The following is a 24,184-nucleotide window of genomic DNA, read 5'->3' on the forward strand; positions in this document are numbered from 1 at the left end:
TGGTCTAGTGGCTAGGATTCGGCGCTCTCACCGCCGCGGCCCGGGTTCGATTCCCGGTCAGGGAATCTGTTTTTAGACCGCCATCAGAGTCCAAGAAGCTGGAAAATCTCTTCATTCTGGTGCCTTGAGAGCCTTTGCTGCATGTTGGGCATACCTTTCTAAGGTGGCTTTCGACCCCACCTTAAAGCACCTAGTCGAAGAGAAAACGGAAGCCTGAGCCCGTCTGGTCCGATGAAGCAAGGCGCCGTGGCTTAGTTGGTCAAAGCGCCTGTCTAGTAAACAGGAGATCCTGAGTTCAAATCTCAGCGGTGCCTCTTTAGGCGCAGGTGTCAGCTCAATTTTGCATCCTTTGTCTCAAAGTCAGGCGTGCAACGGAGACAAAGGTTGCGCGCCACAAGTCACGCTCTGTGGTTTGAACACACAGCTCACACAGGGCCTAGAACGCTGGACCCTTGCTCCTTCCATTGTTTCCTCAAAGTCAGGTACATAAGAGAGACCAATTTGGCCCGCTTCATCCCACGCTGCCACGCGGTTTGAACAGCCTTCGCCCGAACAGGGACTTGAACCCTGGACCCTCAGATTAAAAGTCTGATGCTCTGCCGACTGAGCTATCCGGGCTCTGGGGTGGCAGGAAACACTGAGCTTTTCGTGGAACATCTGCATGTACATCTCCTTCGCCACACAAACCCCGAGGGATGGTATGGCGAATCCCTCGCAAGCATGCCGGTGCACCTTCGACACAAAGAGCCTCTTTAATCGGTACTCTCAGCGCGCTTTGCGGCACAACGGTTGCACATCAGACGCCAGGTCAGAACGTTGCCTCTTGAGCTCACAACTAGGCCTCGTGGCACAACGGTAGCGCGTCTGACTTGGTAGCGTCTTTTACTTACCTGGCAAAATCAAGCTCTGATTGCTTCCTCAGAGTGAGGCATGCCACCAACGCACCTCGCCCAAACAGGGACCTGATGCTGCCAGGGTTCAAAAGGTAGACGTCAAGCGGGTAAATCGTCGGGGGCTCTGTGGCGCAATGGATAGCGCATTGGACTTCTAGGCAGGGGGAGGAAAAGCCATTCAAAGGTTGTGGGTTCGAGTCCCACCAGAGTCGTTCTCTTTTTTCCCCAAACTCCCCGTCGACGGCTCACGGGAAGAGTTATTTGTACGGCCGCTCCTCCTCTTCTTCGTGGGAGTTTTGGCACTCGTCTCCCAGCGTTTCCTTCCATTTTCCGGTCCTATTTCTGTAAAAACAGGGTCTCTGTGGCGCAATTGGCTAGCGCGTTCGGCTGTTAACCGAAAGGATGGTGGTTCGAGCCCACCCAGGGACGAATGTGTTCTTGTTTGCCCCTGTTGTGGGTCTTGCCAGTGTGACAATGAGCTGTACCGCCGTCGGAGCTGGAAAATCTCGGAAAAATACAGTCCTCCGCTCCACCAACTGAGCTGTCAAAGGGTGAGCGAGCGAGCGAGCGAGCGGGAGGCTTTATTTGCGAGGAAGGCATGCGATGCCCCATTCTCACTCCCGTTCAGGTACAAAAGAAGAAAGCCTTTGCTGACGCACCACTCTTTTAAGTCTCTCCCTGGTGGTCTAGTGGCTGGTTTCGATTCCCGGTCAGGGGGAACTTTAAGGTCCAGTGGAAACCTTTGACTAGCTGCGTCCTGCAACGTGGTCCTCATCTTTGACAGCGAGCAGAGGAAGCCAAGCTCTCCCTGGTGGTCTAGTGGCTAGGATTCGGCGCTCTCACCGCCGCGGCCCGGGTTCGATTCCCGGTCAGGGAATCTGTTTTTAGACCGCCATCAGAGTCCAAGAAGCTGGAAAATCTCTTCATTCTGGTGCCTTGAGAGCCTTTGCTGCATGTTGGGCATACCTTTCTAAGGTGGCTTTCGACCCCACCTTAAAGCACCTAGTCGAAGAGAAAACGGAAGCCTGAGCCCGTCTGGTCCGATGAAGCAAGGCGCCGTGGCTTAGTTGGTCAAAGCGCCTGTCTAGTAAACAGGAGATCCTGAGTTCAAATCTCAGCGGTGCCTCTTTAGGCGCAGGTGTCAGCTCAATTTTGCATCCTTTGTCTCAAAGTCAGGCGTGCAACGGAGACAAAGGTTGCGCGCCACAAGTCACGCTCTGTGGTTTGAACACACAGCTCACACAGGGCCTAGAACGCTGGACCCTTGCTCCTTCCATTGTTTCCTCAAAGTCAGGTACATAAGAGAGACCAATTTGGCCCGCTTCATCCCACGCTGCCACGCGGTTTGAACAGCCTTCGCCCGAACAGGGACTTGAACCCTGGACCCTCAGATTAAAAGTCTGATGCTCTGCCGACTGAGCTATCCGGGCTCTGGGGTGGCAGGAAACACTGAGCTTTTCGTGGAACATCTGCATGTACATCTCCTTCGCCACACAAACCCCGAGGGATGGTATGGCGAATCCCTCGCAAGCATGCCGGTGCACCTTCGACACAAAGAGCCTCTTTAATCGGTACTCTCAGCGCGCTTTGCGGCACAACGGTTGCACATCAGACGCCAGGTCAGAACGTTGCCTCTTGAGCTCACAACTAGGCCTCGTGGCACAACGGTAGCGCGTCTGACTTGGTAGCGTCTTTTACTTACCTGGCAAAATCAAGCTCTGATTGCTTCCTCAGAGTGAGGCATGCCACCAACGCACCTCGCCCAAACAGGGACCTGATGCTGCCAGGGTTGAAAAGGTAGACGTCAAGCGGGTAAATTGTCGGGGGCTCTGTGGCGCAATGGATAGCGCATTGGACTTCTAGGCAGGGGGAGGAAAAGCCATTCAAAGGTTGTGGGTTCGAGTCCCACCAGAGTCGTTCTCTTTTTTCCCCAAACTCCACGTCGACGGCTCACGGGAAGAGTTATTTGTACGGCCGCTCCTCCTCTTCTTCGTGGGAGTTTTGGCACTCGTCTCCCAGCGTTTCCTTCCATTTTCCGGTCCTATTTCTGTAAAAACAGGGTCTCTGTGGCGCAATTGGCTAGCGCGTTCGGCTGTTAACCGAAAGGATGGTGGTTCGAGCCCACCCAGGGACGAATGTGTTCTTGTTTGCCCCTGTTGTGGGTCTTGCCAGTGTGACAATGAGCTGTACCGCCGTCGGAGCTGGAAAATCTCGGAAAAATACAGTCCTCCGCTCCACCAACTGAGCTGTCAAAGGGTGAGCGAGCGAGCGAGCGAGCGGGAGGCTTTATTTGCGAGGAAGGCATGCGATGCCCCATTCTCACTCCCGTTCAGGTACAAAAGAAGAAAGCCTTTGCTGACGCACCACTCTTTTAAGTCTCTCCCTGGTGGTCTAGTGGCTGGTTTCGATTCCCGGTCAGGGGGAACTTTAAGGTCCAGTGGAAACCTTTGACTAGCTGCGTCCTGCAACGTGGTCCTCATCTTTGACAGCGAGCAGAGGAAGCCAAGCTCTCCCTGGTGGTCTAGTGGCTAGGATTCGGCGCTCTCACCGCCGCGGCCCGGGTTCGATTCCCGGTCAGGGAATCTGTTTTTAGACCGCCATCAGAGTCCAAGAAGCTGGAAAATCTCTTCATTCTGGTGCCTTGAGAGCCTTTGCTGCATGTTGGGCATACCTTTCTAAGGTGGCTTTCGACCCCACCTTAAAGCACCTAGTCGAAGAGAAAACGGAAGCCTGAGCCCGTCTGGTCCGATGAAGCAAGGCGCCGTGGCTTAGTTGGTCAAAGCGCCTGTCTAGTAAACAGGAGATCCTGAGTTCAAATCTCAGCGGTGCCTCTTTAGGCGCAGGTGTCAGCTCAATTTTGCATCCTTTGTCTCAAAGTCAGGCGTGCAACGGAGACAAAGGTTGCGCGCCACAAGTCACGCTCTGTGGTTTGAACACACAGCTCACACAGGGCCTAGAACGCTGGACCCTTGCTCCTTCCATTGTTTCCTCAAAGTCAGGTACATAAGAGAGACCAATTTGGCCCGCTTCATCCCACGCTGCCACGCGGTTTGAACAGCCTTCGCCCGAACAGGGACTTGAACCCTGGACCCTCAGATTAAAAGTCTGATGCTCTGCCGACTGAGCTATCCGGGCTCTGGGGTGGCAGGAAACACTGAGCTTTTCGTGGAACATCTGCATGTACATCTCCTTCGCCACACAAACCCCGAGGGATGGTATGGCGAATCCCTCGCAAGCATGCCGGTGCACCTTCGACACAAAGAGCCTCTTTAATCGGTACTCTCAGCGCGCTTTGCGGCACAACGGTTGCACATCAGACGCCAGGTCAGAACGTTGCCTCTTGAGCTCACAACTAGGCCTCGTGGCACAACGGTAGCGCGTCTGACTTGGTAGCGTCTTTTACTTACCTGGCAAAATCAAGCTCTGATTGCTTCCTCAGAGTGAGGCATGCCACCAACGCACCTCGCCCAAACAGGGACCTGATGCTGCCAGGGTTGAAAAGGTAGACGTCAAGCGGGTAAATTGTCGGGGGCTCTGTGGCGCAATGGATAGCGCATTGGACTTCTAGGCAGGGGGAGGAAAAGCCATTCAAAGGTTGTGGGTTCGAGTCCCACCAGAGTCGTTCTCTTTTTTCCCCAAACTCCCCGTCGACGGCTCACGGGAAGAGTTATTTGTACGGCCGCTCCTCCTCTTCTTCGTGGGAGTTTTGGCACTCGTCTCCCAGCGTTTCCTTCCATTTTCCGGTCCTATTTCTGTAAAAACAGGGTCTCTGTGGCGCAATTGGCTAGCGCGTTCGGCTGTTAACCGAAAGGATGGTGGTTCGAGCCCACCCAGGGACGAATGTGTTCTTGTTTGCCCCTGTTGTGGGTCTTGCCAGTGTGACAATGAGCTGTACCGCCGTCGGAGCTGGAAAATCTCGGAAAAATACAGTCCTCCGCTCCACCAACTGAGCTGTCAAAGGGTGAGCGAGCGAGCGAGCGAGCGGGAGGCTTTATTTGCGAGGAAGGCATGCGATGCCCCATTCTCACTCCCGTTCAGGTACAAAAGAAGAAAGCCTTTGCTGACGCACCACTCTTTTAAGTCTCTCCCTGGTGGTCTAGTGGCTGGTTTCGATTCCCGGTCAGGGGGAACTTTAAGGTCCAGTGGAAACCTTTGACTAGCTGCGTCCTGCAACGTGGTCCTCATCTTTGACAGCGAGCAGAGGAAGCCAAGCTCTCCCTGGTGGTCTAGTGGCTAGGATTCGGCGCTCTCACCGCCGCGGCCCGGGTTCGATTCCCGGTCAGGGAATCTGTTTTTAGACCGCCATCAGAGTCCAAGAAGCTGGAAAATCTCTTCATTCTGGTGCCTTGAGAGCCTTTGCTGCATGTTGGGCATACCTTTCTAAGGTGGCTTTCGACCCCACCTTAAAGCACCTAGTCGAAGAGAAAACGGAAGCCTGAGCCCGTCTGGTCCGATGAAGCAAGGCGCCGTGGCTTAGTTGGTCAAAGCGCCTGTCTAGTAAACAGGAGATCCTGAGTTCAAATCTCAGCGGTGCCTCTTTAGGCGCAGGTGTCAGCTCAATTTTGCATCCTTTGTCTCAAAGTCAGGCGTGCAACGGAGACAAAGGTTGCGCGCCACAAGTCACGCTCTGTGGTTTGAACACACAGCTCACACAGGGCCTAGAACGCTGGACCCTTGCTCCTTCCATTGTTTCCTCAAAGTCAGGTACATAAGAGAGACCAATTTGGCCCGCTTCATCCCACGCTGCCACGCGGTTTGAACAGCCTTTGCCCGAACAGGGACTTGAACCCTGGACCCTCAGATTAAAAGTCTGATGCTCTGCCGACTGAGCTATCCGGGCTCTGGGGTGGCAGGAAACACTGAGCTTTTCGTGGAACATCTGCATGTACATCTCCTTTGCCACACAAACCCCGAGGGATGGTATGGCGAATCCCTCGCAAGCATGCCGGTGCACCTTCGACACAAAGAGCCTCTTTAATCGGTACTCTCAGCGCGCTTTGCGGCACAACGGTTGCACATCAGACGCCAGGTCAGAACGTTGCCTCTTGAGCTCACAACTAGGCCTCGTGGCACAACGGTAGCGCGTCTGACTTGGTAGCGTCTTTTACTTACCTGGCAAAATCAAGCTCTGATTGCTTCCTCAGAGTGAGGCATGCCACCAACGCACCTCGCCCAAACAGGGACCTGATGCTGCCAGGGTTCAAAAGGTAGACGTCAAGCGGGTAAATCGTCGGGGGCTCTGTGGCGCAATGGATAGCGCATTGGACTTCTAGGCAGGGGGAGGAAAAGCCATTCAAAGGTTGTGGGTTCGAGTCCCACCAGAGTCGTTCTCTTTTTTCCCCAAACTCCCCGTCGACGGCTCACGGGAAGAGTTATTTGTACGGCCGCTCCTCCTCTTCTTCGTGGGAGTTTTGGCACTCGTCTCCCAGCGTTTCCTTCCATTTTCCGGTCCTATTTCTGTAAAAACAGGGTCTCTGTGGCGCAATTGGCTAGCGCGTTCGGCTGTTAACCGAAAGGATGGTGGTTCGAGCCCACCCAGGGACGAATGTGTTCTTGTTTGCCCCTGTTGTGGGTCTTGCCAGTGTGACAATGAGCTGTACCGCCGTCGGAGCTGGAAAATCTCGGAAAAATACAGTCCTCCGCTCCACCAACTGAGCTGTCAAAGGGTGAGCGAGCGAGCGAGCGAGCGGGAGGCTTTATTTGCGAGGAAGGCATGCGATGCCCCATTCTCACTCCCGTTCAGGTACAAAAGAAGAAAGCCTTTGCTGACGCACCACTCTTTTAAGTCTCTCCCTGGTGGTCTAGTGGCTGGTTTCGATTCCCGGTCAGGGGGAACTTTAAGGTCCAGTGGAAACCTTTGACTAGCTGCGTCCTGCAACGTGGTCCTCATCTTTGACAGCGAGCAGAGGAAGCCAAGCTCTCCCTGGTGGTCTAGTGGCTAGGATTCGGCGCTCTCACCGCCGCGGCCCGGGTTCGATTCCCGGTCAGGGAATCTGTTTTTAGACCGCCATCAGAGTCCAAGAAGCTGGAAAATCTCTTCATTCTGGTGCCTTGAGAGCCTTTGCTGCATGTTGGGCATACCTTTCTAAGGTGGCTTTCGACCCCACCTTAAAGCACCTAGTCGAAGAGAAAACGGAAGCCTGAGCCCGTCTGGTCCGATGAAGCAAGGCGCCGTGGCTTAGTTGGTCAAAGCGCCTGTCTAGTAAACAGGAGATCCTGAGTTCAAATCTCAGCGGTGCCTCTTTAGGCGCAGGTGTCAGCTCAATTTTGCATCCTTTGTCTCAAAGTCAGGCGTGCAACGGAGACAAAGGTTGCGCGCCACAAGTCACGCTCTGTGGTTTGAACACACAGCTCACACAGGGCCTAGAACGCTGGACCCTTGCTCCTTCCATTGTTTCCTCAAAGTCAGGTACATAAGAGAGACCAATTTGGCCCGCTTCATCCCACGCTGCCACGCGGTTTGAACAGCCTTCGCCCGAACAGGGACTTGAACCCTGGACCCTCAGATTAAAAGTCTGATGCTCTGCCGACTGAGCTATCCGGGCTCTGGGGTGGCAGGAAACACTGAGCTTTTCGTGGAACATCTGCATGTACATCTCCTTCGCCACACAAACCCCGAGGGATGGTATGGCGAATCCCTCGCAAGCATGCCGGTGCACCTTCGACACAAAGAGCCTCTTTAATCGGTACTCTCAGCGCGCTTTGCGGCACAACGGTTGCACATCAGACGCCAGGTCAGAACGTTGCCTCTTGAGCTCACAACTAGGCCTCGTGGCACAACGGTAGCGCGTCTGACTTGGTAGCGTCTTTTACTTACCTGGCAAAATCAAGCTCTGATTGCTTCCTCAGAGTGAGGCATGCCACCAACGCACCTCGCCCAAACAGGGACCTGATGCTGCCAGGGTTCAAAAGGTAGACGTCAAGCGGGTAAATCGTCGGGGGCTCTGTGGCGCAATGGATAGCGCATTGGACTTCTAGGCAGGGGGAGGAAAAGCCATTCAAAGGTTGTGGGTTCGAGTCCCACCAGAGTCGTTCTCTTTTTTCCCCAAACTCCCCGTCGACGGCTCACGGGAAGAGTTATTTGTACGGCCGCTCCTCCTCTTCTTCGTGGGAGTTTTGGCACTCGTCTCCCAGCGTTTCCTTCCATTTTCCGGTCCTATTTCTGTAAAAACAGGGTCTCTGTGGCGCAATTGGCTAGCGCGTTCGGCTGTTAACCGAAAGGATGGTGGTTCGAGCCCACCCAGGGACGAATGTGTTCTTGTTTGCCCCTGTTGTGGGTCTTGCCAGTGTGACAATGAGCTGTACCGCCGTCGGAGCTGGAAAATCTCGGAAAAATACAGTCCTCCGCTCCACCAACTGAGCTGTCAAAGGGTGAGCGAGCGAGCGAGCGAGCGGGAGGCTTTATTTGCGAGGAAGGCATGCGATGCCCCATTCTCACTCCCGTTCAGGTACAAAAGAAGAAAGCCTTTGCTGACGCACCACTCTTTTAAGTCTCTCCCTGGTGGTCTAGTGGCTGGTTTCGATTCCCGGTCAGGGGGAACTTTAAGGTCCAGTGGAAACCTTTGACTAGCTGCGTCCTGCAACGTGGTCCTCATCTTTGACAGCGAGCAGAGGAAGCCAAGCTCTCCCTGGTGGTCTAGTGGCTAGGATTCGGCGCTCTCACCGCCGCGGCCCGGGTTCGATTCCCGGTCAGGGAATCTGTTTTTAGACCGCCATCAGAGTCCAAGAAGCTGGAAAATCTCTTCATTCTGGTGCCTTGAGAGCCTTTGCTGCATGTTGGGCATACCTTTCTAAGGTGGCTTTCGACCCCACCTTAAAGCACCTAGTCGAAGAGAAAACGGAAGCCTGAGCCCGTCTGGTCCGATGAAGCAAGGCGCCGTGGCTTAGTTGGTCAAAGCGCCTGTCTAGTAAACAGGAGATCCTGAGTTCAAATCTCAGCGGTGCCTCTTTAGGCGCAGGTGTCAGCTCAATTTTGCATCCTTTGTCTCAAAGTCAGGCGTGCAACGGAGACAAAGGTTGCGCGCCACAAGTCACGCTCTGTGGTTTGAACACACAGCTCACACAGGGCCTAGAACGCTGGACCCTTGCTCCTTCCATTGTTTCCTCAAAGTCAGGTACATAAGAGAGACCAATTTGGCCCGCTTCATCCCACGCTGCCACGCGGTTTGAACAGCCTTCGCCCGAACAGGGACTTGAACCCTGGACCCTCAGATTAAAAGTCTGATGCTCTGCCGACTGAGCTATCCGGGCTCTGGGGTGGCAGGAAACACTGAGCTTTTCGTGGAACATCTGCATGTACATCTCCTTCGCCACACAAACCCCGAGGGATGGTATGGCGAATCCCTCGCAAGCATGCCGGTGCACCTTCGACACAAAGAGCCTCTTTAATCGGTACTCTCAGCGCGCTTTGCGGCACAACGGTTGCACATCAGACGCCAGGTCAGAACGTTGCCTCTTGAGCTCACAACTAGGCCTCGTGGCACAACGGTAGCGCGTCTGACTTGGTAGCGTCTTTTACTTACCTGGCAAAATCAAGCTCTGATTGCTTCCTCAGAGTGAGGCATGCCACCAACGCACCTCGCCCAAACAGGGACCTGATGCTGCCAGGGTTCAAAAGGTAGACGTCAAGCGGGTAAATCGTCGGGGGCTCTGTGGCGCAATGGATAGCGCATTGGACTTCTAGGCAGGGGGAGGAAAAGCCATTCAAAGGTTGTGGGTTCGAGTCCCACCAGAGTCGTTCTCTTTTTTCCCCAAACTCCCCGTCGACGGCTCACGGGAAGAGTTATTTGTACGGCCGCTCCTCCTCTTCTTCGTGGGAGTTTTGGCACTCGTCTCCCAGCGTTTCCTTCCATTTTCCGGTCCTATTTCTGTAAAAACAGGGTCTCTGTGGCGCAATTGGCTAGCGCGTTCGGCTGTTAACCGAAAGGATGGTGGTTCGAGCCCACCCAGGGACGAATGTGTTCTTGTTTGCCCCTGTTGTGGGTCTTGCCAGTGTGACAATGAGCTGTACCGCCGTCGGAGCTGGAAAATCTCGGAAAAATACAGTCCTCCGCTCCACCAACTGAGCTGTCAAAGGGTGAGCGAGCGAGCGAGCGAGCGGGAGGCTTTATTTGCGAGGAAGGCATGCGATGCCCCATTCTCACTCCCGTTCAGGTACAAAAGAAGAAAGCCTTTGCTGACGCACCACTCTTTTAAGTCTCTCCCTGGCGGTCTAGTGGCTGGTTTCGATTCCCGGTCAGGGGGAACTTTAAGGTCCAGTGGAAACCTTTGACTAGCTGCGTCCTGCAACGTGGTCCTCATCTTTGACAGCGAGCAGAGGAAGCCAAGCTCTCCCTGGTGGTCTAGTGGCTAGGATTCGGCGCTCTCACCGCCGCGGCCCGGGTTCGATTCCCGGTCAGGGAATCTGTTTTTAGACCGCCATCAGAGTCCAAGAAGCTGGAAAATCTCTTCATTCTGGTGCCTTGAGAGCCTTTGCTGCATGTTGGGCATACCTTTCTAAGGTGGCTTTCGACCCCACCTTAAAGCACCTAGTCGAAGAGAAAACGGAAGCCTGAGCCCGTCTGGTCCGATGAAGCAAGGCGCCGTGGCTTAGTTGGTCAAAGCGCCTGTCTAGTAAACAGGAGATCCTGAGTTCAAATCTCAGCGGTGCCTCTTTAGGCGCAGGTGTCAGCTCAATTTTGCATCCTTTGTCTCAAAGTCAGGCGTGCAACGGAGACAAAGGTTGCGCGCCACAAGTCACGCTCTGTGGTTTGAACACACAGCTCACACAGGGCCTAGAACGCTGGACCCTTGCTCCTTCCATTGTTTCCTCAAAGTCAGGTACATAAGAGAGACCAATTTGGCCCGCTTCATCCCACGCTGCCACGCGGTTTGAACAGCCTTCGCCCGAACAGGGACTTGAACCCTGGACCCTCAGATTAAAAGTCTGATGCTCTGCCGACTGAGCTATCCGGGCTCTGGGGTGGCAGGAAACACTGAGCTTTTCGTGGAACATCTGCATGTACATCTCCTTTGCCACACAAACCCCGAGGGATGGTATGGCGAATCCCTCGCAAGCATGCCGGTGCACCTTCGACACAAAGAGCCTCTTTAATCGGTACTCTCAGCGCGCTTTGCGGCACAACGGTTGCACATCAGACGCCAGGTCAGAACGTTGCCTCTTGAGCTCACAACTAGGCCTCGTGGCACAACGGTAGCGCGTCTGACTTGGTAGCGTCTTTTACTTACCTGGCAAAATCAAGCTCTGATTGCTTCCTCAGAGTGAGGCATGCCACCAACGCACCTCGCCCAAACAGGGACCTGATGCTGCCAGGGTTGAAAAGGTAGACGTCAAGCGGGTAAGTCGTCGGGGGCTCTGTGGCGCAATGGATAGCGCATTGGACTTCTAGGCAGGGGGAGGAAAAGCCATTCAAAGGTTGTGGGTTCGAGTCCCACCAGAGTCGTTCTCTTTTTTCCCCAAACTCCCCGTCGACGGCTCACGGGAAGAGTTATTTGTACGGCCGCTCCTCCTCTTCTTCGTGGGAGTTTTGGCACTCGTCTCCCAGCGTTTCCTTCCATTTTCCGGTCCTATTTCTGTAAAAACAGGGTCTCTGTGGCGCAATTGGCTAGCGCGTTCGGCTGTTAACCGAAAGGATGGTGGTTCGAGCCCACCCAGGGACGAATGTGTTCTTGTTTGCCCCTGTTGTGGGTCTTGCCAGTGTGACAATGAGCTGTACCGCCGTCGGAGCTGGAAAATCTCGGAAAAATACAGTCCTCCGCTCCACCAACTGAGCTGTCAAAGGGTGAGCGAGCGAGCGAGCGAGCGGGAGGCTTTATTTGCGAGGAAGGCATGCGATGCCCCATTCTCACTCCCGTTCAGGTACAAAAGAAGAAAGCCTTTGCTGACGCACCACTCTTTTAAGTCTCTCCCTGGTGGTCTAGTGGCTGGTTTCGATTCCCGGTCAGGGGGAACTTTAAGGTCCAGTGGAAACCTTTGACTAGCTGCGTCCTGCAACGTGGTCCTCATCTTTGACAGCGAGCAGAGGAAGCCAAGCTCTCCCTGGTGGTCTAGTGGCTAGGATTCGGCGCTCTCACCGCCGCGGCCCGGGTTCGATTCCCGGTCAGGGAATCTGTTTTTAGACCGCCATCAGAGTCCAAGAAGCTGGAAAATCTCTTCATTCTGGTGCCTTGAGAGCCTTTGCTGCATGTTGGGCATACCTTTCTGAGGTGGCTTTCGACCCCACCTTAAAGCACCTAGTCGAAGAGAAAACGGAAGCCTGAGCCCGTCTGGTCCGATGAAGCAAGGCGCCGTGGCTTAGTTGGTCAAAGCGCCTGTCTAGTAAACAGGAGATCCTGAGTTCAAATCTCAGCGGTGCCTCTTTAGGCGCAGGTGTCAGCTCAATTTTGCATCCTTTGTCTCAAAGTCAGGCGTGCAACGGAGACAAAGGTTGCGCGCCACAAGTCACGCTCTGTGGTTTGAACACACAGCTCACACAGGGCCTAGAACGCTGGACCCTTGCTCCTTCCATTGTTTCCTCAAAGTCAGGTACATAAGAGAGACCAATTTGGCCCGCTTCATCCCACGCTGCCACGCGGTTTGAACAGCCTTCGCCCGAACAGGGACTTGAACCCTGGACCCTCAGATTAAAAGTCTGATGCTCTGCCGACTGAGCTATCCGGGCTCTGGGGTGGCAGGAAACACTGAGCTTTTCGTGGAACATCTGCATGTACATCTCCTTCGCCACACAAACCCCGAGGGATGGTATGGCGAATCCCTCGCAAGCATGCCGGTGCACCTTCGACACAAAGAGCCTCTTTAATCGGTACTCTCAGCGCGCTTTGCGGCACAACGGTTGCACATCAGACGCCAGGTCAGAACGTTGCCTCTTGAGCTCACAACTAGGCCTCGTGGCACAACGGTAGCGCGTCTGACTTGGTAGCGTCTTTTACTTACCTGGCAAAATCAAGCTCTGATTGCTTCCTCAGAGTGAGGCATGCCACCAACGCACCTCGCCCAAACAGGGACCTGATGCTGCCAGGGTTGAAAAGGTAGACGTCAAGCGGGTAAGTCGTCGGGGGCTCTGTGGCGCAATGGATAGCGCATTGGACTTCTAGGCAGGGGGAGGAAAAGCCATTCAAAGGTTGTGGGTTCGAGTCCCACCAGAGTCGTTCTCTTTTTTCCCCAAACTCCCCGTCGACGGCTCACGGGAAGAGTTATTTGTACGGCCGCTCCTCCTCTTCTTCGTGGGAGTTTTGGCACTCGTCTCCCAGCGTTTCCTTCCATTTTCCGGTCCTATTTCTGTAAAAACAGGGTCTCTGTGGCGCAATTGGCTAGCGCGTTCGGCTGTTAACCGAAAGGATGGTGGTTCGAGCCCACCCAGGGACGAATGTGTTCTTGTTTGCCCCTGTTGTGGGTCTTGCCAGTGTGACAATGAGCTGTACCGCCGTCGGAGCTGGAAAATCTCGGAAAAATACAGTCCTCCGCTCCACCAACTGAGCTGTCAAAGGGTGAGCGAGCGAGCGAGCGAGCGGGAGGCTTTATTTGCGAGGAAGGCATGCGATGCCCCATTCTCACTCCCGTTCAGGTACAAAAGAAGAAAGCCTTTGCTGACGCACCACTCTTTTAAGTCTCTCCCTGGTGGTCTAGTGGCTGGTTTCGATTCCCGGTCAGGGGGAACTTTAAGGTCCAGTGGAAACCTTTGACTAGCTGCGTCCTGCAACGTGGTCCTCATCTTTGACAGCGAGCAGAGGAAGCCAAGCTCTCCCTGGTGGTCTAGTGGCTAGGATTCGGCGCTCTCACCGCCGCGGCCCGGGTTCGATTCCCGGTCAGGGAATCTGTTTTTAGACCGCCATCAGAGTCCAAGAAGCTGGAAAATCTCTTCATTCTGGTGCCTTGAGAGCCTTTGCTGCATGTTGGGCATACCTTTCTGAGGTGGCTTTCGACCCCACCTTAAAGCACCTAGTCGAAGAGAAAACGGAAGCCTGAGCCCGTCTGGTCCGATGAAGCAAGGCGCCGTGGCTTAGTTGGTCAAAGCGCCTGTCTAGTAAACAGGAGATCCTGAGTTCAAATCTCAGCGGTGCCTCTTTAGGCGCAGGTGTCAGCTCAATTTTGCATCCTTTGTCTCAAAGTCAGGCGTGCAACGGAGACAAAGGTTGCGCGCCACAAGTCACGCTCTGTGGTTTGAACACACAGCTCACACAGGGCCTAGAACGCTGGACCCTTGCTCCTTCCATTGTTTCCTCAAAGTCAGGTACATAAGAGAGACCAATTTGGCCCGCTTCATCCCACGCTGCCACGCGGTTTGAACAGCCTTCGCCCGAACAGGGACTTGAACCCTGGACCCTCAGATTAAAAGTCTGATGCTCTGCCGACTGAGCTATCCGGGCTCTGGGGTGGCAGGAAACACTGAGCTTTTCGTGGAACATCTGCATGTACATCTCCTTCGCCACACAAACCCCGAGGGATGGTATGGCGAATCCCTCGCAAGCATGCCGGTGCACCTTCGACACAAAGAGCCTCTTTAATCGGTACTCTCAGCGCGCTTTGCGGCACAACGGTTGCACATCAGACGCCAGGTCAGAACGTTGCCTCTTGAGCTCACAACTAGGCCTCGTGGCACAACGGTAGCGCGTCTGACTTGGTAGCGTCTTTTACTTACCTGGCAAAATCAAGCTCTGATTGCTTCCTCAGAGTGAGGCATGCCACCAACGCACCTCGCCCAAACAGGGACCTGATGCTGCCAGGGTTGAAAAGGTAGACGTCAAGCGGGTAAATCGTCGGGGGCTCTGTGGCGCAATGGATAGCGCATTGGACTTCTAGGCAGGGGGAGGAAAAGCCATTCAAAGGTTGTGGGTTCGAGTCCCACCAGAGTCGTTCTCTTTTTTCCCCAAACTCCACGTCGACGGCTCACGGGAAGAGTTATTTGTACGGCCGCTCCTCCTCTTCTTCGTGGGAGTTTTGGCACTCGTCTCCCAGCGTTTCCTTCCATTTTCCGGTCCTATTTCTGTAAAAACAGGGTCTCTGTGGCGCAATTGGCTAGCGCGTTCGGCTGTTAACCGAAAGGATGGTGGTTCGAGCCCACCCAGGGACGAATGTGTTCTTGTTTGCCCCTGTTGTGGGTCTTGCCAGTGTGACAATGAGCTGTACCGCCGTCGGAGCTGGAAAATCTCGGAAAAATACAGTCCTCCGCTCCACCAACTGAGCTGTCAAAGGGTGAGCGAGCGAGCGAGCGAGCGGGAGGCTTTATTTGCGAGGAAGGCATGCGATGCCCCATTCTCACTCCCGTTCAGGTACAAAAGAAGAAAGCCTTTGCTGACGCACCACTCTTTTAAGTCTCTCCCTGGTGGTCTAGTGGCTGGTTTCGATTCCCGGTCAGGGGGAACTTTAAGGTCCAGTGGAAACCTTTGACTAGCTGCGTCCTGCAACGTGGTCCTCATCTTTGACAGCGAGCAGAGGAAGCCAAGCTCTCCCTGGTGGTCTAGTGGCTAGGATTCGGCGCTCTCACCGCCGCGGCCCGGGTTCGATTCCCGGTCAGGGAATCTGTTTTTAGACCGCCATCAGAGTCCAAGAAGCTGGAAAATCTCTTCATTCTGGTGCCTTGAGAGCCTTTGCTGCATGTTGGGCATACCTTTCTAAGGTGGCTTTCGACCCCACCTTAAAGCACCTAGTCGAAGAGAAAACGGAAGCCTGAGCCCGTCTGGTCCGATGAAGCAAGGCGCCGTGGCTTAGTTGGTCAAAGCGCCTGTCTAGTAAACAGGAGATCCTGAGTTCAAATCTCAGCGGTGCCTCTTTAGGCGCAGGTGTCAGCTCAATTTTGCATCCTTTGTCTCAAAGTCAGGCGTGCAACGGAGACAAAGGTTGCGCGCCACAAGTCACGCTCTGTGGTTTGAACACACAGCTCACACAGGGCCTAGAACGCTGGACCCTTGCTCCTTCCATTGTTTCCTCAAAGTCAGGTACATAAGAGAGACCAATTTGGCCCGCTTCATCCCACGCTGCCACGCGGTTTGAACAGCCTTCGCCCGAACAGGGACTTGAACCCTGGACCCTCAGATTAAAAGTCTGATGCTCTGCCGACTGAGCTATCCGGGCTCTGGGGTGGCAGGAAACACTGAGCTTTTCGTGGAACATCTGCATGTACATCTCCTTCGCCACACAAACCCCGAGGGATGGTATGGCGAATCCCTCGCAAGCATGCCGGTGCACCTTCGACACAAAGAGCCTCTTTAATCGGTACTCTCAGCGCGCTTTGCGGCACAACGGTTGCACATCAGACGCCAGGTCAGAACGTTGCCTCTTGAGCTCACAACTAGGCCTCGTGGCACAACGGTAGCGCGTCTGACTTGGTAGCGTCTTTTACTTACCTGGCAAAATCAAGCTCTGATTGCTTCCTCAGAGTGAGGCATGCCACCAACGCACCTCGCCCAAACAGGGACCTGATGCTGCCAGGGTTCAAAAGGTAGACGTCAAGCGGGTAAATCGTCGGGGGCTCTGTGGCGCAATGGATAGCGCATTGGACTTCTAGGCAGGGGGAGGAAAAGCCATTCAAAGGTTGTGGGTTCGAGTCCCACCAGAGTCGTTCTCTTTTTTCCCCAAACTCCCCGTCGACGGCTCACGGGAAGAGTTATTTGTACGGCCGCTCCTCCTCTTCTTCGTGGGAGTTTTGGCACTCGTCTCCCAGCGTTTCCTTCCATTTTCCGGTCCTATTTCTGTAAAAACAGGGTCTCTGTGGCGCAATTGGCTAGCGCGTTCGGCTGTTAACCGAAAGGATGGTGGTTCGAGCCCACCCAGGGACGAATGTGTTCTTGTTTGCCCCTGTTGTGGGTCTTGCCAGTGTGACAATGAGCTGTACCGCCGTCGGAGCTGGAAAATCTCGGAAAAATACAGTCCTCCGCTCCACCAACTGAGCTGTCAAAGGGTGAGCGAGCGAGCGAGCGAGCGGGAGGCTTTATTTGCGAGGAAGGCATGCGATGCCCCATTCTCACTCCCGTTCAGGTACAAAAGAAGAAAGCCTTTGCTGACGCACCACTCTTTTAAGTCTCTCCCTGGCGGTCTAGTGGCTGGTTTCGATTCCCGGTCAGGGGGAACTTTAAGGTCCAGTGGAAACCTTTGACTAGCTGCGTCCTGCAACGTGGTCCTCATCTTTGACAGCGAGCAGAGGAAGCCAAGCTCTCCCTGGTGGTCTAGTGGCTAGGATTCGGCGCTCTCACCGCCGCGGCCCGGGTTCGATTCCCGGTCAGGGAATCTGTTTTTAGACCGCCATCAGAGTCCAAGAAGCTGGAAAATCTCTTCATTCTGGTGCCTTGAGAGCCTTTGCTGCATGTTGGGCATACCTTTCTAAGGTGGCTTTCGACCCCACCTTAAAGCACCTAGTCGAAGAGAAAACGGAAGCCTGAGCCCGTCTGGTCCGATGAAGCAAGGCGCCGTGGCTTAGTTGGTCAAAGCGCCTGTCTAGTAAACAGGAGATCCTGAGTTCAAATCTCAGCGGTGCCTCTTTAGGCGCAGGTGTCAGCTCAATTTTGCATCCTTTGTCTCAAAGTCAGGCGTGCAACGGAGACAAAGGTTGCGCGCCACAAGTCACGCTCTGTGGTTTGAACACACAGCTCACACAGGGCCTAGAACGCTGGACCCTTGCTCCTTCCATTGTTTCCTCAAAGTCAGGTACATAAGAGAGACCAATTTGGCCCGCTTCATCCCACGCTGCCACGCGGTTTGAACAGCCTTCGCCCGAACAGGGACTTGAACCCTGGACCCTCAGATTAAAAGTCTGATGCTCTGCCGACTGAGCTATCCGGGCTCTGGGGTGGCAGGAAACACTGAGCTTTTCGTGGAACATCTGCATGTACATCTCCTTTGCCACACAAACCCCGAGGGATGGTATGGCGAATCCCTCGCAAGCATGCCGGTGCACCTTCGACACAAAGAGCCTCTTTAATCGGTACTCTCAGCGCGCTTTGCGGCACAACGGTTGCACATCAGACGCCAGGTCAGAACGTTGCCTCTTGAGCTCACAACTAGGCCTCGTGGCACAACGGTAGCGCGTCTGACTTGGTAGCGTCTTTTACTTACCTGGCAAAATCAAGCTCTGATTGCTTCCTCAGAGTGAGGCATGCCACCAACGCACCTCGCCCAAACAGGGACCTGATGCTGCCAGGGTTGAAAAGGTAGACGTCAAGCGGGTAAGTCGTCGGGGGCTCTGTGGCGCAATGGATAGCGCATTGGACTTCTAGGCAGGGGGAGGAAAAGCCATTCAAAGGTTGTGGGTTCGAGTCCCACCAGAGTCGTTCTCTTTTTTCCCCAAACTCCCCGTCGACGGCTCACGGGAAGAGTTATTTGTACGGCCGCTCCTCCTCTTCTTCGTGGGAGTTTTGGCACTCGTCTCCCAGCGTTTCCTTCCATTTTCCGGTCCTATTTCTGTAAAAACAGGGTCTCTGTGGCGCAATTGGCTAGCGCGTTCGGCTGTTAACCGAAAGGATGGTGGTTCGAGCCCACCCAGGGACGAATGTGTTCTTGTTTGCCCCTGTTGTGGGTCTTGCCAGTGTGACAATGAGCTGTACCGCCGTCGGAGCTGGAAAATCTCGGAAAAATACAGTCCTCCGCTCCACCAACTGAGCTGTCAAAGGGTGAGCGAGCGAGCGAGCGAGCGGGAGGCTTTATTTGCGAGGAAGGCATGCGATGCCCCATTCTCACTCCCGTTCAGGTACAAAAGAAGAAAGCCTTTGCTGACGCACCACTCTTTTAAGTCTCTCCCTGGTGGTCTAGTGGCTGGTTTCGATTCCCGGTCAGGGGGAACTTTAAGGTCCAGTGGAAACCTTTGACTAGCTGCGTCCTGCAACGTGGTCCTCATCTTTGACAGCGAGCAGAGGAAGCCAAGCTCTCCCTGGTGGTCTAGTGGCTAGGATTCGGCGCTCTCACCGCCGCGGCCCGGGTTCGATTCCCGGTCAGGGAATCTGTTTTTAGACCGCCATCAGAGTCCAAGAAGCTGGAAAATCTCTTCATTCTGGTGCCTTGAGAGCCTTTGCTGCATGTTGGGCATACCTTTCTGAGGTGGCTTTCGACCCCACCTTAAAGCACCTAGTCGAAGAGAAAACGGAAGCCTGAGCCCGTCTGGTCCGATGAAGCAAGGCGCCGTGGCTTAGTTGGTCAAAGCGCCTGTCTAGTAAACAGGAGATCCTGAGTTCAAATCTCAGCGGTGCCTCTTTAGGCGCAGGTGTCAGCTCAATTTTGCATCCTTTGTCTCAAAGTCAGGCGTGCAACGGAGACAAAGGTTGCGCGCCACAAGTCACGCTCTGTGGTTTGAACACACAGCTCACACAGGGCCTAGAACGCTGGACCCTTGCTCCTTCCATTGTTTCCTCAAAGTCAGGTACATAAGAGAGACCAATTTGGCCCGCTTCATCCCACGCTGCCACGCGGTTTGAACAGCCTTCGCCCGAACAGGGACTTGAACCCTGGACCCTCAGATTAAAAGTCTGATGCTCTGCCGACTGAGCTATCCGGGCTCTGGGGTGGCAGGAAACACTGAGCTTTTCGTGGAACATCTGCATGTACATCTCCTTCGCCACACAAACCCCGAGGGATGGTATGGCGAATCCCTCGCAAGCATGCCGGTGCACCTTCGACACAAAGAGCCTCTTTAATCGGTACTCTCAGCGCGCTTTGCGGCACAACGGTTGCACATCAGACGCCAGGTCAGAACGTTGCCTCTTGAGCTCACAACTAGGCCTCGTGGCACAACGGTAGCGCGTCTGACTTGGTAGCGTCTTTTACTTACCTGGCAAAATCAAGCTCTGATTGCTTCCTCAGAGTGAGGCATGCCACCAACGCACCTCGCCCAAACAGGGACCTGATGCTGCCAGGGTTGAAAAGGTAGACGTCAAGCGGGTAAGTCGTCGGGGGCTCTGTGGCGCAATGGATAGCGCATTGGACTTCTAGGCAGGGGGAGGAAAAGCCATTCAAAGGTTGTGGGTTCGAGTCCCACCAGAGTCGTTCTCTTTTTTCCCCAAACTCCCCGTCGACGGCTCACGGGAAGAGTTATTTGTACGGCCGCTCCTCCTCTTCTTCGTGGGAGTTTTGGCACTCGTCTCCCAGCGTTTCCTTCCATTTTCCGGTCCTATTTCTGTAAAAACAGGGTCTCTGTGGCGCAATTGGCTAGCGCGTTCGGCTGTTAACCGAAAGGATGGTGGTTCGAGCCCACCCAGGGACGAATGTGTTCTTGTTTGCCCCTGTTGTGGGTCTTGCCAGTGTGACAATGAGCTGTACCGCCGTCGGAGCTGGAAAATCTCGGAAAAATACAGTCCTCCGCTCCACCAACTGAGCTGTCAAAGGGTGAGCGAGCGAGCGAGCGAGCGGGAGGCTTTATTTGCGAGGAAGGCATGCGATGCCCCATTCTCACTCCCGTTCAGGTACAAAAGAAGAAAGCCTTTGCTGACGCACCACTCTTTTAAGTCTCTCCCTGGTGGTCTAGTGGCTGGTTTCGATTCCCGGTCAGGGGGAACTTTAAGGTCCAGTGGAAACCTTTGACTAGCTGCGTCCTGCAACGTGGTCCTCATCTTTGACAGCGAGCAGAGGAAGCCAAGCTCTCCCTGGTGGTCTAGTGGCTAGGATTCGGCGCTCTCACCGCCGCGGCCCGGGTTCGATTCCCGGTCAGGGAATCTGTTTTTAGACCGCCATCAGAGTCCAAGAAGCTGGAAAATCTCTTCATTCTGGTGCCTTGAGAGCCTTTGCTGCATGTTGGGCATACCTTTCTGAGGTGGCTTTCGACCCCACCTTAAAGCACCTAGTCGAAGAGAAAACGGAAGCCTGAGCCCGTCTGGTCCGATGAAGCAAGGCGCCGTGGCTTAGTTGGTCAAAGCGCCTGTCTAGTAAACAGGAGATCCTGAGTTCAAATCTCAGCGGTGCCTCTTTAGGCGCAGGTGTCAGCTCAATTTTGCATCCTTTGTCTCAAAGTCAGGCGTGCAACGGAGACAAAGGTTGCGCGCCACAAGTCACGCTCTGTGGTTTGAACACACAGCTCACACAGGGCCTAGAACGCTGGACCCTTGCTCCTTCCATTGTTTCCTCAAAGTCAGGTACATAAGAGAGACCAATTTGGCCCGCTTCATCCCACGCTGCCACGCGGTTTGAACAGCCTTCGCCCGAACAGGGACTTGAACCCTGGACCCTCAGATTAAAAGTCTGATGCTCTGCCGACTGAGCTATCCGGGCTCTGGGGTGGCAGGAAACACTGAGCTTTTCGTGGAACATCTGCATGTACATCTCCTTCGCCACACAAACCCCGAGGGATGGTATGGCGAATCCCTCGCAAGCATGCCGGTGCACCTTCGACACAAAGAGCCTCTTTAATCGGTACTCTCAGCGCGCTTTGCGGCACAACGGTTGCACATCAGACGCCAGGTCAGAACGTTGCCTCTTGAGCTCACAACTAGGCCTCGTGGCACAACGGTAGCGCGTCTGACTTGGTAGCGTCTTTTACTTACCTGGCAAAATCAAGCTCTGATTGCTTCCTCAGAGTGAGGCATGCCACCAACGCACCTCGCCCAAACAGGGACCTGATGCTGCCAGGGTTGAAAAGGTAGACGTCAAGCGGGTAAATCGTCGGGGGCTCTGTGGCGCAATGGATAGCGCATTGGACTTCTAGGCAGGGGGAGGAAAAGCCATTCAAAGGTTGTGGGTTCGAGTCCCACCAGAGTCGTTCTCTTTTTTCCCCAAACTCCACGTCGACGGCTCACGGGAAGAGTTATTTGTACGGCCGCTCCTCCTCTTCTTCGTGGGAGTTTTGGCACTCGTCTCCCAGCGTTTCCTTCCATTTTCCGGTCCTATTTCTGTAAAAACAGGGTCTCTGTGGCGCAATTGGCTAGCGCGTTCGGCTGTTAACCGAAAGGATGGTGGTTCGAGCCCACCCAGGGACGAATGTGTTCTTGTTTGCCCCTGTTGTGGGTCTTGCCAGTGTGACAATGAGCTGTACCGCCGTCGGAGCTGGAAAATCTCGGAAAAATACAGTCCTCCGCTCCACCAACTGAGCTGTCAAAGGGTGAGCGAGCGAGCGAGCGAGCGGGAGGCTTTATTTGCGAGGAAGGCATGCGATGCCCCATTCTCACTCCCGTTCAGGTACAAAAGAAGAAAGCCTTTGCTGACGCACCACTCTTTTAAGTCTCTCCCTGGTGGTCTAGTGGCTGGTTTCGATTCCCGGTCAGGGGGAACTTTAAGGTCCAGTGGAAACCTTTGACTAGCTGCGTCCTGCAACGTGGTCCTCATCTTTGACAGCGAGCAGAGGAAGCCAAGCTCTCCCTGGTGGTCTAGTGGCTAGGATTCGGCGCTCTCACTGCCGCGGCCCGGGTTCGATTCCCGGTCAGGGAATCTGTTTTTAGACCGCCATCAGAGTCCAAGAAGCTGGAAAATCTCTTCATTCTGGTGCCTTGAGAGCCTTTGCTGCATGTTGGGCATACCTTTCTAAGGTGGCTTTCGACCCCACCTTAAAGCACCTAGTCGAAGAGAAAACGGAAGCCTGAGCCCGTCTGGTCCGATGAAGCAAGGCGCCGTGGCTTAGTTGGTCAAAGCGCCTGTCTAGTAAACAGGAGATCCTGAGTTCAAATCTCAGCGGTGCCTCTTTAGGCGCAGGTGTCAGCTCAATTTTGCATCCTTTGTCTCAAAGTCAGGCGTGCAACGGAGACAAAGGTTGCGCGCCACAAGTCACGCTCTGTGGTTTGAACACACAGCTCACACAGGGCCTAGAACGCTGGACCCTTGCTCCTTCCATTGTTTCCTCAAAGTCAGGTACATAAGAGAGACCAATTTGGCCCGCTTCATCCCACGCTGCCACGCGGTTTGAACAGCCTTCGCCCGAACAGGGACTTGAACCCTGGACCCTCAGATTAAAAGTCTGATGCTCTGCCGACTGAGCTATCCGGGCTCTGGGGTGGCAGGAAACACTGAGCTTTTCGTGGAACATCTGCATGTACATCTCCTTCGCCACACAAACCCCGAGGGATGGTATGGCGAATCCCTCGCAAGCATGCCGGTGCACCTTCGACACAAAGAGCCTCTTTAATCGGTACTCTCAGCGCGCTTTGCGGCACAACGGTTGCACATCAGACGCCAGGTCAGAACGTTGCCTCTTGAGCTCACAACTAGGCCTCGTGGCACAACGGTAGCGCGTCTGACTTGGTAGCGTCTTTTACTTACCTGGCAAAATCAAGCTCTGATTGCTTCCTCAGAGTGAGGCATGCCACCAACGCACCTCGCCCAAACAGGGACCTGATGCTGCCAGGGTTCAAAAGGTAGACGTCAAGCGGGTAAATTGTCGGGGGCTCTGTGGCGCAATGGATAGCGCATTGGACTTCTAGGCAGGGGGAGGAAAAGCCATTCAAAGGTTGTGGGTTCGAGTCCCACCAGAGTCGTTCTCTTTTTTCCCCAAACTCCACGTCGACGGCTCACGGGAAGAGTTATTTGTACGGCCGCTCCTCCTCTTCTTCGTGGGAGTTTTGGCACTCGTCTCCCAGCGTTTCCTTCCATTTTCCGGTCCTATTTCTGTAAAAACAGGGTCTCTGTGGCGCAATTGGCTAGCGCGTTCGGCTGTTAACCGAAAGGATGGTGGTTCGAGCCCACCCAGGGACGAATGTGTTCTTGTTTGCCCCTGTTGTGGGTCTTGCCAGTGTGACAATGAGCTGTACCGCCGTCGGAGCTGGAAAATCTCGGAAAAATACAGTCCTCCGCTCCACCAACTGAGCTGTCAAAGGGTGAGCGAGCGAGCGAGCGAGCGGGAGGCTTTATTTGCGAGGAAGGCATGCGATGCCCCATTCTCACTCCCGTTCAGGTACAAAAGAAGAAAGCCTTTGCTGACGCACCACTCTTTTAAGTCTCTCCCTGGTGGTCTAGTGGCTGGTTTCGATTCCCGGTCAGGGGGAACTTTAAGGTCCAGTGGAAACCTTTGACTAGCTGCGTCCTGCAACGTGGTCCTCATCTTTGACAGCGAGCAGAGGAAGCCAAGCTCTCCCTGGTGGTCTAGTGGCTAGGATTCGGCGCTCTCACTGCCGCGGCCCGGGTTCGATTCCCGGTCAGGGAATCTGTTTTTAGACCGCCATCAGAGTCCAAGAAGCTGGAAAATCTCTTCATTCTGGTGCCTTGAGAGCCTTTGCTGCATGTTGGGCATACCTTTCTAAGGTGGCTTTCGACCCCACCTTAAAGCACCTAGTCGAAGAGAAAACGGAAGCCTGAGCCCGTCTGGTCCGATGAAGCAAGGCGCCGTGGCTTAGTTGGTCAAAGCGCCTGTCTAGTAAACAGGAGATCCTGAGTTCAAATCTCAGCGGTGCCT

General features: G+C 54.4%; 61 non-coding genes across 61 annotated transcripts; 47 read left to right on the forward strand and 14 right to left on the reverse strand.

The window, feature by feature from the left end:
- Positions 1–545: 545 nt before the first annotated feature.
- On the reverse strand, positions 546–618 carry trnak-uuu (transfer RNA lysine (anticodon UUU)). The gene has a single exon. It is a non-coding gene; the product is annotated as a tRNA-Lys (tRNA).
- Positions 619–1,013: 395 nt separating this feature from the next.
- Positions 1,014–1,105, forward strand: trnar-ucu (transfer RNA arginine (anticodon UCU)). The gene is given in 2 exon segments: positions 1,014–1,050; positions 1,070–1,105. It is a non-coding gene; the product is annotated as a tRNA-Arg (tRNA).
- A 1,145-nt stretch (positions 1,106–2,250) lies between these two features.
- trnak-uuu (transfer RNA lysine (anticodon UUU)) lies at positions 2,251–2,323 on the reverse strand. The gene has a single exon. It is a non-coding gene; the product is annotated as a tRNA-Lys (tRNA).
- Positions 2,324–2,718: 395 nt separating this feature from the next.
- trnar-ucu (transfer RNA arginine (anticodon UCU)) lies at positions 2,719–2,810 on the forward strand. The gene is given in 2 exon segments: positions 2,719–2,755; positions 2,775–2,810. It is a non-coding gene; the product is annotated as a tRNA-Arg (tRNA).
- A 1,145-nt stretch (positions 2,811–3,955) lies between these two features.
- trnak-uuu (transfer RNA lysine (anticodon UUU)) lies at positions 3,956–4,028 on the reverse strand. The gene has a single exon. It is a non-coding gene; the product is annotated as a tRNA-Lys (tRNA).
- Positions 4,029–4,423: 395 nt separating this feature from the next.
- trnar-ucu (transfer RNA arginine (anticodon UCU)) lies at positions 4,424–4,515 on the forward strand. The gene is given in 2 exon segments: positions 4,424–4,460; positions 4,480–4,515. It is a non-coding gene; the product is annotated as a tRNA-Arg (tRNA).
- Positions 4,516–5,108: 593 nt separating this feature from the next.
- trnae-cuc (transfer RNA glutamic acid (anticodon CUC)) lies at positions 5,109–5,180 on the forward strand. Its single transcript has one exon. It is a non-coding gene; the product is annotated as a tRNA-Glu (tRNA).
- A 175-nt stretch (positions 5,181–5,355) lies between these two features.
- trnat-agu (transfer RNA threonine (anticodon AGU)) lies at positions 5,356–5,429 on the forward strand. The gene has a single exon. It is a non-coding gene; the product is annotated as a tRNA-Thr (tRNA).
- Positions 5,430–5,660: 231 nt separating this feature from the next.
- On the reverse strand, positions 5,661–5,733 carry trnak-uuu (transfer RNA lysine (anticodon UUU)). The gene has a single exon. It is a non-coding gene; the product is annotated as a tRNA-Lys (tRNA).
- Positions 5,734–6,128: 395 nt separating this feature from the next.
- Positions 6,129–6,220, forward strand: trnar-ucu (transfer RNA arginine (anticodon UCU)). The gene is given in 2 exon segments: positions 6,129–6,165; positions 6,185–6,220. It is a non-coding gene; the product is annotated as a tRNA-Arg (tRNA).
- Positions 6,221–6,363: 143 nt separating this feature from the next.
- On the forward strand, positions 6,364–6,437 carry trnan-guu (transfer RNA asparagine (anticodon GUU)). The gene has a single exon. It is a non-coding gene; the product is annotated as a tRNA-Asn (tRNA).
- Positions 6,438–6,813: 376 nt separating this feature from the next.
- trnae-cuc (transfer RNA glutamic acid (anticodon CUC)) lies at positions 6,814–6,885 on the forward strand. Its single transcript has one exon. It is a non-coding gene; the product is annotated as a tRNA-Glu (tRNA).
- A 175-nt stretch (positions 6,886–7,060) lies between these two features.
- On the forward strand, positions 7,061–7,134 carry trnat-agu (transfer RNA threonine (anticodon AGU)). The gene has a single exon. It is a non-coding gene; the product is annotated as a tRNA-Thr (tRNA).
- Positions 7,135–7,365: 231 nt separating this feature from the next.
- trnak-uuu (transfer RNA lysine (anticodon UUU)) lies at positions 7,366–7,438 on the reverse strand. Its single transcript has one exon. It is a non-coding gene; the product is annotated as a tRNA-Lys (tRNA).
- A 395-nt stretch (positions 7,439–7,833) lies between these two features.
- Positions 7,834–7,925, forward strand: trnar-ucu (transfer RNA arginine (anticodon UCU)). Its single transcript is given in 2 exon segments — positions 7,834–7,870; positions 7,890–7,925. It is a non-coding gene; the product is annotated as a tRNA-Arg (tRNA).
- A 143-nt stretch (positions 7,926–8,068) lies between these two features.
- trnan-guu (transfer RNA asparagine (anticodon GUU)) lies at positions 8,069–8,142 on the forward strand. The gene has a single exon. It is a non-coding gene; the product is annotated as a tRNA-Asn (tRNA).
- Positions 8,143–8,518: 376 nt separating this feature from the next.
- trnae-cuc (transfer RNA glutamic acid (anticodon CUC)) lies at positions 8,519–8,590 on the forward strand. The gene has a single exon. It is a non-coding gene; the product is annotated as a tRNA-Glu (tRNA).
- A 175-nt stretch (positions 8,591–8,765) lies between these two features.
- trnat-agu (transfer RNA threonine (anticodon AGU)) lies at positions 8,766–8,839 on the forward strand. The gene has a single exon. It is a non-coding gene; the product is annotated as a tRNA-Thr (tRNA).
- Positions 8,840–9,070: 231 nt separating this feature from the next.
- Positions 9,071–9,143, reverse strand: trnak-uuu (transfer RNA lysine (anticodon UUU)). Its single transcript has one exon. It is a non-coding gene; the product is annotated as a tRNA-Lys (tRNA).
- Positions 9,144–9,538: 395 nt separating this feature from the next.
- On the forward strand, positions 9,539–9,630 carry trnar-ucu (transfer RNA arginine (anticodon UCU)). Its single transcript is given in 2 exon segments — positions 9,539–9,575; positions 9,595–9,630. It is a non-coding gene; the product is annotated as a tRNA-Arg (tRNA).
- Positions 9,631–9,773: 143 nt separating this feature from the next.
- On the forward strand, positions 9,774–9,847 carry trnan-guu (transfer RNA asparagine (anticodon GUU)). Its single transcript has one exon. It is a non-coding gene; the product is annotated as a tRNA-Asn (tRNA).
- A 376-nt stretch (positions 9,848–10,223) lies between these two features.
- Positions 10,224–10,295, forward strand: trnae-cuc (transfer RNA glutamic acid (anticodon CUC)). Its single transcript has one exon. It is a non-coding gene; the product is annotated as a tRNA-Glu (tRNA).
- A 175-nt stretch (positions 10,296–10,470) lies between these two features.
- Positions 10,471–10,544, forward strand: trnat-agu (transfer RNA threonine (anticodon AGU)). The gene has a single exon. It is a non-coding gene; the product is annotated as a tRNA-Thr (tRNA).
- Positions 10,545–10,775: 231 nt separating this feature from the next.
- Positions 10,776–10,848, reverse strand: trnak-uuu (transfer RNA lysine (anticodon UUU)). The gene has a single exon. It is a non-coding gene; the product is annotated as a tRNA-Lys (tRNA).
- A 395-nt stretch (positions 10,849–11,243) lies between these two features.
- Positions 11,244–11,335, forward strand: trnar-ucu (transfer RNA arginine (anticodon UCU)). The gene is given in 2 exon segments: positions 11,244–11,280; positions 11,300–11,335. It is a non-coding gene; the product is annotated as a tRNA-Arg (tRNA).
- A 143-nt stretch (positions 11,336–11,478) lies between these two features.
- Positions 11,479–11,552, forward strand: trnan-guu (transfer RNA asparagine (anticodon GUU)). Its single transcript has one exon. It is a non-coding gene; the product is annotated as a tRNA-Asn (tRNA).
- A 376-nt stretch (positions 11,553–11,928) lies between these two features.
- Positions 11,929–12,000, forward strand: trnae-cuc (transfer RNA glutamic acid (anticodon CUC)). Its single transcript has one exon. It is a non-coding gene; the product is annotated as a tRNA-Glu (tRNA).
- A 175-nt stretch (positions 12,001–12,175) lies between these two features.
- On the forward strand, positions 12,176–12,249 carry trnat-agu (transfer RNA threonine (anticodon AGU)). Its single transcript has one exon. It is a non-coding gene; the product is annotated as a tRNA-Thr (tRNA).
- A 231-nt stretch (positions 12,250–12,480) lies between these two features.
- On the reverse strand, positions 12,481–12,553 carry trnak-uuu (transfer RNA lysine (anticodon UUU)). The gene has a single exon. It is a non-coding gene; the product is annotated as a tRNA-Lys (tRNA).
- Positions 12,554–12,948: 395 nt separating this feature from the next.
- Positions 12,949–13,040, forward strand: trnar-ucu (transfer RNA arginine (anticodon UCU)). The gene is given in 2 exon segments: positions 12,949–12,985; positions 13,005–13,040. It is a non-coding gene; the product is annotated as a tRNA-Arg (tRNA).
- A 143-nt stretch (positions 13,041–13,183) lies between these two features.
- On the forward strand, positions 13,184–13,257 carry trnan-guu (transfer RNA asparagine (anticodon GUU)). Its single transcript has one exon. It is a non-coding gene; the product is annotated as a tRNA-Asn (tRNA).
- Positions 13,258–13,633: 376 nt separating this feature from the next.
- On the forward strand, positions 13,634–13,705 carry trnae-cuc (transfer RNA glutamic acid (anticodon CUC)). The gene has a single exon. It is a non-coding gene; the product is annotated as a tRNA-Glu (tRNA).
- Positions 13,706–13,880: 175 nt separating this feature from the next.
- Positions 13,881–13,954, forward strand: trnat-agu (transfer RNA threonine (anticodon AGU)). The gene has a single exon. It is a non-coding gene; the product is annotated as a tRNA-Thr (tRNA).
- A 231-nt stretch (positions 13,955–14,185) lies between these two features.
- Positions 14,186–14,258, reverse strand: trnak-uuu (transfer RNA lysine (anticodon UUU)). The gene has a single exon. It is a non-coding gene; the product is annotated as a tRNA-Lys (tRNA).
- A 395-nt stretch (positions 14,259–14,653) lies between these two features.
- On the forward strand, positions 14,654–14,745 carry trnar-ucu (transfer RNA arginine (anticodon UCU)). Its single transcript is given in 2 exon segments — positions 14,654–14,690; positions 14,710–14,745. It is a non-coding gene; the product is annotated as a tRNA-Arg (tRNA).
- A 143-nt stretch (positions 14,746–14,888) lies between these two features.
- On the forward strand, positions 14,889–14,962 carry trnan-guu (transfer RNA asparagine (anticodon GUU)). Its single transcript has one exon. It is a non-coding gene; the product is annotated as a tRNA-Asn (tRNA).
- A 376-nt stretch (positions 14,963–15,338) lies between these two features.
- trnae-cuc (transfer RNA glutamic acid (anticodon CUC)) lies at positions 15,339–15,410 on the forward strand. The gene has a single exon. It is a non-coding gene; the product is annotated as a tRNA-Glu (tRNA).
- A 175-nt stretch (positions 15,411–15,585) lies between these two features.
- Positions 15,586–15,659, forward strand: trnat-agu (transfer RNA threonine (anticodon AGU)). The gene has a single exon. It is a non-coding gene; the product is annotated as a tRNA-Thr (tRNA).
- A 231-nt stretch (positions 15,660–15,890) lies between these two features.
- On the reverse strand, positions 15,891–15,963 carry trnak-uuu (transfer RNA lysine (anticodon UUU)). The gene has a single exon. It is a non-coding gene; the product is annotated as a tRNA-Lys (tRNA).
- A 395-nt stretch (positions 15,964–16,358) lies between these two features.
- On the forward strand, positions 16,359–16,450 carry trnar-ucu (transfer RNA arginine (anticodon UCU)). Its single transcript is given in 2 exon segments — positions 16,359–16,395; positions 16,415–16,450. It is a non-coding gene; the product is annotated as a tRNA-Arg (tRNA).
- Positions 16,451–16,593: 143 nt separating this feature from the next.
- Positions 16,594–16,667, forward strand: trnan-guu (transfer RNA asparagine (anticodon GUU)). The gene has a single exon. It is a non-coding gene; the product is annotated as a tRNA-Asn (tRNA).
- Positions 16,668–17,043: 376 nt separating this feature from the next.
- Positions 17,044–17,115, forward strand: trnae-cuc (transfer RNA glutamic acid (anticodon CUC)). Its single transcript has one exon. It is a non-coding gene; the product is annotated as a tRNA-Glu (tRNA).
- A 175-nt stretch (positions 17,116–17,290) lies between these two features.
- On the forward strand, positions 17,291–17,364 carry trnat-agu (transfer RNA threonine (anticodon AGU)). The gene has a single exon. It is a non-coding gene; the product is annotated as a tRNA-Thr (tRNA).
- A 231-nt stretch (positions 17,365–17,595) lies between these two features.
- On the reverse strand, positions 17,596–17,668 carry trnak-uuu (transfer RNA lysine (anticodon UUU)). Its single transcript has one exon. It is a non-coding gene; the product is annotated as a tRNA-Lys (tRNA).
- A 395-nt stretch (positions 17,669–18,063) lies between these two features.
- On the forward strand, positions 18,064–18,155 carry trnar-ucu (transfer RNA arginine (anticodon UCU)). The gene is given in 2 exon segments: positions 18,064–18,100; positions 18,120–18,155. It is a non-coding gene; the product is annotated as a tRNA-Arg (tRNA).
- Positions 18,156–18,298: 143 nt separating this feature from the next.
- On the forward strand, positions 18,299–18,372 carry trnan-guu (transfer RNA asparagine (anticodon GUU)). The gene has a single exon. It is a non-coding gene; the product is annotated as a tRNA-Asn (tRNA).
- A 376-nt stretch (positions 18,373–18,748) lies between these two features.
- Positions 18,749–18,820, forward strand: trnae-cuc (transfer RNA glutamic acid (anticodon CUC)). Its single transcript has one exon. It is a non-coding gene; the product is annotated as a tRNA-Glu (tRNA).
- Positions 18,821–18,995: 175 nt separating this feature from the next.
- Positions 18,996–19,069, forward strand: trnat-agu (transfer RNA threonine (anticodon AGU)). Its single transcript has one exon. It is a non-coding gene; the product is annotated as a tRNA-Thr (tRNA).
- A 231-nt stretch (positions 19,070–19,300) lies between these two features.
- On the reverse strand, positions 19,301–19,373 carry trnak-uuu (transfer RNA lysine (anticodon UUU)). Its single transcript has one exon. It is a non-coding gene; the product is annotated as a tRNA-Lys (tRNA).
- A 395-nt stretch (positions 19,374–19,768) lies between these two features.
- Positions 19,769–19,860, forward strand: trnar-ucu (transfer RNA arginine (anticodon UCU)). The gene is given in 2 exon segments: positions 19,769–19,805; positions 19,825–19,860. It is a non-coding gene; the product is annotated as a tRNA-Arg (tRNA).
- Positions 19,861–20,003: 143 nt separating this feature from the next.
- On the forward strand, positions 20,004–20,077 carry trnan-guu (transfer RNA asparagine (anticodon GUU)). Its single transcript has one exon. It is a non-coding gene; the product is annotated as a tRNA-Asn (tRNA).
- A 376-nt stretch (positions 20,078–20,453) lies between these two features.
- On the forward strand, positions 20,454–20,525 carry trnae-cuc (transfer RNA glutamic acid (anticodon CUC)). Its single transcript has one exon. It is a non-coding gene; the product is annotated as a tRNA-Glu (tRNA).
- A 175-nt stretch (positions 20,526–20,700) lies between these two features.
- trnat-agu (transfer RNA threonine (anticodon AGU)) lies at positions 20,701–20,774 on the forward strand. Its single transcript has one exon. It is a non-coding gene; the product is annotated as a tRNA-Thr (tRNA).
- A 231-nt stretch (positions 20,775–21,005) lies between these two features.
- trnak-uuu (transfer RNA lysine (anticodon UUU)) lies at positions 21,006–21,078 on the reverse strand. The gene has a single exon. It is a non-coding gene; the product is annotated as a tRNA-Lys (tRNA).
- Positions 21,079–21,473: 395 nt separating this feature from the next.
- On the forward strand, positions 21,474–21,565 carry trnar-ucu (transfer RNA arginine (anticodon UCU)). The gene is given in 2 exon segments: positions 21,474–21,510; positions 21,530–21,565. It is a non-coding gene; the product is annotated as a tRNA-Arg (tRNA).
- Positions 21,566–21,708: 143 nt separating this feature from the next.
- Positions 21,709–21,782, forward strand: trnan-guu (transfer RNA asparagine (anticodon GUU)). The gene has a single exon. It is a non-coding gene; the product is annotated as a tRNA-Asn (tRNA).
- A 623-nt stretch (positions 21,783–22,405) lies between these two features.
- trnat-agu (transfer RNA threonine (anticodon AGU)) lies at positions 22,406–22,479 on the forward strand. Its single transcript has one exon. It is a non-coding gene; the product is annotated as a tRNA-Thr (tRNA).
- Positions 22,480–22,710: 231 nt separating this feature from the next.
- On the reverse strand, positions 22,711–22,783 carry trnak-uuu (transfer RNA lysine (anticodon UUU)). Its single transcript has one exon. It is a non-coding gene; the product is annotated as a tRNA-Lys (tRNA).
- A 395-nt stretch (positions 22,784–23,178) lies between these two features.
- trnar-ucu (transfer RNA arginine (anticodon UCU)) lies at positions 23,179–23,270 on the forward strand. The gene is given in 2 exon segments: positions 23,179–23,215; positions 23,235–23,270. It is a non-coding gene; the product is annotated as a tRNA-Arg (tRNA).
- A 143-nt stretch (positions 23,271–23,413) lies between these two features.
- On the forward strand, positions 23,414–23,487 carry trnan-guu (transfer RNA asparagine (anticodon GUU)). Its single transcript has one exon. It is a non-coding gene; the product is annotated as a tRNA-Asn (tRNA).
- A 623-nt stretch (positions 23,488–24,110) lies between these two features.
- Positions 24,111–24,184, forward strand: trnat-agu (transfer RNA threonine (anticodon AGU)). The gene has a single exon. It is a non-coding gene; the product is annotated as a tRNA-Thr (tRNA).

This window comes from Osmerus mordax, chromosome 9, assembly GCF_038355195.1.
Source record: "Osmerus mordax isolate fOsmMor3 chromosome 9, fOsmMor3.pri, whole genome shotgun sequence".
In the NCBI taxonomy this organism is placed as follows: Eukaryota; Metazoa; Chordata; class Actinopteri; order Osmeriformes; family Osmeridae; genus Osmerus; species Osmerus mordax.